General features: G+C 34.3%; 1 long non-coding RNA gene across 1 annotated transcript; it reads right to left on the bottom strand.

The window, feature by feature from the left end:
* Nucleotides 1–1,150: 1,150 nt before the first annotated feature.
* On the bottom strand, nt 1,151–5,634 carry LOC108208569 (uncharacterized). The gene is made up of 4 exons (XR_001804330.2): nt 5,279–5,634; nt 5,086–5,187; nt 2,989–3,338; nt 1,151–2,908 (listed from the first exon to the last, which is right to left on the bottom strand). It is a non-coding gene; the product is annotated as an uncharacterized LOC108208569 (long non-coding RNA).
* Between the last annotated feature and the right edge of the window lie 211 nt (nt 5,635–5,845).

Raw genomic sequence — 5,845 nt, 5'->3', positions numbered from 1 at the left:
CATCACATATGTAATTAAATAGTCATCATTTTATAAAATTTAATATCTTATTTAAATTTGTATCTTCATAAAAGATGATATATTTAATGTGATAATACTTATTATCTTCATATATATTTAATAAATGATATATACCAACTTATAATTATAAGTTTTAATTTATATTTATTATATTTTATTATATTATGTTTACTTAGACCAAATGATAATTAAACAACATGTCTTATAAAATTATTTGACTCGTATAAAATTTATCATAAGTGTTGTGAAATTTATATTTAGGTTATGTTTACAAAATTTAATATTAATTCTCACTACAAGGAATTTTTCTTATGTGACCGCATATTAGTGATCGAAAATTATCAACGACCGCACTCGATCACTGAAAGTAGTTGTAGAAAATCTAGTCGCTAATGAGCATTGTTGCGATGAATTTCAACGACCGACTTGATAGCGACGGCCTTGCCGTTAAGTTGAGTAAGCATTATTTTTCACCAATCCACGTGTTCGCAACCACATTAGCAACGGATTGGCATCGCTAAAGTCTCGACCAATCTTAGCGTCTGTAAGCCATCACTAAACTGGCGACAAACTTGGACTGTCATCGCTGTTGTCTACGACCAGCATTTGCCATGGCTGGCTGCTGTAAATTTTAGCTACTAATTACTTCGTCGCTAAATTTGCAACCCTGTTAGCTAATGATCTTAAATTGTTGCTATTTTTCGTTATGACCACTATAATTCTGGCGACGGATATCGATCACATATACATAATTTCGAAATTTATTTTGGAATTTTAATTTTTTTTTTTACATTTTATAGAATTAATCAAATATATTACACATACTTTGTGCCTATAGTTTCGAAACAAACATCTGCTTCCACACACAAATACCTAAACATTTTATTCACTCCATATAGTCAAAAACGAATAAATATAAAACTGACATGATCTTTTAAGTAGTTATATTCGCTGGACAACCATATCACTACATATACATAACATAAGAGTTTGTATTCCATTGGTTGGTAAATTCTTAAGTTTATATTATGCTTTACGCCAATTGGTAAATTCTAAAGTTTACATTATGCTTTACGCCAATGGTTCTTCTGAAAGATATTTTTGCTGCCAAATTCAGGCCAATGATAAATTGTTGCACATGGATCGCTTTCTTTTCTTTTATTTAACTATGATAATAAAATCTCGAGTACAAAATTATATTCAATTAGTAAATTTTTTTGATTTAAGACAGTTTTACTAAATTATTTCAAATTGACTTGTATTTATAGATTTGCAGAAATGGTACAAGTGAACCGACGAGCAGGGTCCGTTGCAGCCACTCTATTCTGCCATAAGTGCGCTATTAGAACAAAAGACAAGCTTTCAAAAAATCGCAGTAAGCCATAAGTCTTGATGCCACTGACCATCCAAGTCAAGTAGCGGAATATATGCATGAGTATAATCCTTATGAGCTCAGATGTGTGACCAATGGAGAGATGAAAATTGGTTGAAAAGAAAAGGAAGAAAGATTGTCGCCGAGAGCCGAGCTGCAGGTGTACTGATGACAAGAAGGCCAAAGGTAGCTACAAGGGTGGTAGTATATCCTAATTGGCGCATTTGGCTGCGAGGGTATGATTAGCTTTAAATTGTTTGCAATCATGAGTTTGATGATATCACAAGTTTAGTTTATAATATTGACATCTATTTTGTTTAGGAGTGTGCATCTCAAGATAAGCCTATCCACTGGTTAGATGTGTATTTTGCCACTCGTGATGGCCAGACAGAAGCCGTTAAAACAGCGGTAATAACAAACTACTTTCAATTATAATTGTCTAAATTGAATTTAACTTTTTGAAATGAAATTAAAGAATGTGTTAATATTATTATGAAATTAAATAATTGCTATTATAATTTTATGCTAGAATTTCTGACACATAAACTCCACACAACTTTTTATTTATTAAACAGCTATAATAAAGCTCTCAATTACAATTAGTATTCTACCAATTCATTTTTGACTATTTACTTGCTAATATGATTACATGATAATTATCGTCTTTTAATGGATGAGCGTTATCCCGTGAGCACTCCACGTCCACATATTTATCAATAGTTGTGGGAAAGGGCGTCTATTGTCAAGAAGAACTATGTAAAGGGTCAAGGACAACGAAGACGCCCATTCATTCATTTGTGGTTCGGGGAGCACACAGTCATCGACTCATCCATCTGGACATACTCTAGCTGATTATGTTAAAGCTATATACAAGGATCGAGAGCTTCTTCCTACACTAGGAGAGCATCTACGGGCGATGGATCCTGAAGAGTTAGCCCGCGCATTAGCAGCAGCACAAGAGCAGGAACAACATGGTGATTAGGTATATTCAATGTCTGGTGAAACTACCTTTAATTATGTTCTTCAATGGGCGTCTTTGTTATCCTTGACCCTTTACATAGTTCTTGACAATAGAGGCCCTCTCCCACAATTTTTGATCAATATGTGGACGTGGAGTGCCCCGGAATAGCACTCATCCATTAAGAGATGATAATTATTTTGTCATCATATTAGCATGTAAATAGTCAAAATGAATTGATTAAATACTAATTGTACATGAAAACTTTATAACAATTGTCTAATTAAAAAGAAGTTGTGTTAAAATGATATGTCAAAAATTCTATCATAAAAGCAATTACTTGTACAAATGGAAAATTAACACGTTTGGTAATTCCATTACTAAATAATACTAACACGTTTTGTAATTTCATTTCAAAAAATTTAAATTCAACTTCGCCACAATTAAAACTGGAAATAGTTTGTTATTACCACTATTTTAACTGCTTCGAGCATGCCATCACGACTGGCAACATACACATCCATCCAGTGGATAGGCTCACGCTGAGACGCGGACTCCTAAACAAATGCAAATATTACAAACTAAACTTGTGATATCATCAAACTCATGATTGCAGACAATTATAAACTATTCATACCTGTGGCCGTGCAGCCAAATGTGCCAACTGGGAGATACTGCCACCCTTTAGGTATATTTGGCCTTCTCGCCATCAGGTACACCTGCTGCTCGGTTCTCAGCAGCAATCTTTCATTTCTTCAACCAATTTTCATCTCTCCATTGGTCAAAAATCTGCGACCATATATTAGTTGAGCACCAAGGGTTATACTCATGCATATATTCCGCTCCTTGACCTGGATGGTCAGCGCCAACTAAACTTATTGCTTCCTTATGATCTTTTGAGAGCTTGTCTTTTGTTCTAATAGCGCACTTCAGCTAGAATAGTGTGGCTATTAACGGAGTCTGCTCGTCAGTCCACCTATACCGTTTCTGTAAAAAAAATTGCAAGTCAATTCAAAGCCTCAAACCAACAGAAATGAGGAACTATATATCTGAAGTACCGGAAAGTATAAACATGCCATATTGGTATGGCTCTCGCATAAAATTAATATGAAGTAATGTAAATCATAATATTACAGAAATCCATCTAGTAAAAATATGAAACCAGAGCAGGAAAAGATGTTATCATAGGGTAAATCAAATAACCTCTAGAGTTCCCCCAAACACTTCAGTAGGCGAAGCAAACATTCCCAATGAAGTGTTTCAAAAAACTCCATGGGGGATCCGACGAGCATGATTAACAAAGAATGTATCTCGTTGTTCTGCATCTAGTCTTAGTCTTTGATTTGAGAGGATCAGTCTGTGATGGCATAGAACAGTATGAACCTGGTCATGGTATATGATGTCCTCCTAATACCTGTGCTTTATTCTACCCTGTTTATCCTCTAATCTGATTCCATTCTCTTCATTAGAATGTATCATAGTGAGTTCCCTCAGCTTTTAGCCTTCAAAAATTTTATCTAATTTAAGCACTTTTAGCATTACATTTGATTATAACTATTATCTGATCTAAGTGTTGTAACAGTTCTTTAGGCCTGGCTAGCTATTACTAAACTATTGGTGACAAGCAACAAGGTTCCATAACTTCCATTTTATTCATCTTTACGTTTTTGCTCTTTCTACGTGTTGGTGATCCACATACGGGCCTGAAAAATCTGAGTACACATTCTACATCCATACCCCTACAGGCTATGAGGCTCATATTCCTAGTTTACAATCCATATGTGATTCCACATCTATTAACCCTTTATCATGACCTTTGACCCTATCATTATTAATACAAATTGTCCAGTAAAGATAGCACAACTCAAGCTGATTTTATGTTCTAAATGATTTTCTGCAGTGGACAAGCAGAGAAGGAATTTAAGATTGAGGTTGAGGCCATTTGCCATGTGCGACACAAAAACTTAGTGAGACTTCTGGTTTACTGCATTGAAGGGACTCAAAGGTACCACCATTACTCTCTGGGCAACTATTCAAATTTAACGAGCTTTCTATGGCAATGACAAATATACCAAAGCTTGAATGCATAGACTAATTACTAGATCACATTGAATGATGCATGTGCAGGCTCTTTGTCTGGAATTTTATTTTCCGAGTAATTTAATTCCTTATGAACAACAATTCATGCTGTAAATTTGAAGGGAACAAGTGAAAGTGTGTCCTTATCATGCGTTTTCTTCCTCTTATATTATATATCCTCATTTTTTTCTTTATCTACTTAAGTTTTCTTTAATATTCTGGAAGTGGATAAAATTCTTACTTTCTATTTTTTAAGTTAATTGTGTCCTTTACGAAGAAAGGTGTTTATGATGAGTTAAGGCTTTATATGATCTACTATACTACATGCAAATATATTTCTTAAATCTTAGGTACTTCTGATCTGATCCACGATGTTGGTCTCTGAGTATGTTAACAATGGTAATTTAGAACAGTGGCTACACGGAGCTCTGCGTCAACAAGGATGCCTTACTAGGGAGGCTCGAATGAAAGTTATATTTGCCTTACAGGAAGATTAACACCCTAGTTACAATGGATACCATGCAAACGAGCTCTATCTGGGTGCGAGATTGTGAAAGACCAGATGTTGATTGTGCAAGTCTAGTCCTTACGACTTTAACCATGTCTGAGCAAATTTAACGTGAAGTTAAAATAATTTACATATCAGATATTATACCTGAAATTCAGCACAAATTGCATCCTTGGGGGAGAGAGCTGTTTCAGCCCATGTAATCACAATTGAGAGATGCACTTCACGATTTTAGGATCTGAAAAATCACTATAAAATACAATATATTTGCATTAAAAAAGACATGTGGTGATATTTAAAATAGAAACCAAAATACATGTTAGAAAGACTAAATACATACTTGTTATGTGGAAAAGGACGAATATGAATCATAGTCCGGTCATCTGGGTTAGTTGGGGCCTTTGGGATAAAATTCAGCCCTCTACCAATGAAGCTCTTTGTCTGCGGTGTTGCTTGTGAATCCATCTAAAATATGTATATACAGACCCATATGCAACTATTGCGAAAATATTTTGGTGTTGCTTGTGAATCCATAAAAGAAATCAAGATACAAACTTTAATAGATAAACCCAAATAAAAATAGAAAAAGCCCTGGTTCAGTCCAAGCTAAAGAAGTCATATAAATCCAAAAAAATTAAAAACATCAAATGCAAAATGTCAGAAAAGAACACATCACCAAAATAGACCCATGAAATAAAAAAAAAGAAGATAACGTATGGTCCAAACACCATACTTCAAATATAATTTTAGAAAAACAAGCATTGTACGCTATCTGATTTTCCTTATATATATAAATAGTATCCATGGTTATTGATGCACATCATAAAGCAGGAAAAATATGCAAATAAGATAGTTTTACACTAGTAGTCAGATAAACTAAGAGAATATTTCCGCCAAGTTCTTTGGC

Source organism: Daucus carota, chromosome 2, assembly GCF_001625215.2.
Source record: "Daucus carota subsp. sativus chromosome 2, DH1 v3.0, whole genome shotgun sequence".
Classification (NCBI taxonomy): Eukaryota; Viridiplantae; Streptophyta; class Magnoliopsida; order Apiales; family Apiaceae; genus Daucus; species Daucus carota.
This window is presented reverse-complemented; position numbering and strand designations above follow the sequence as displayed.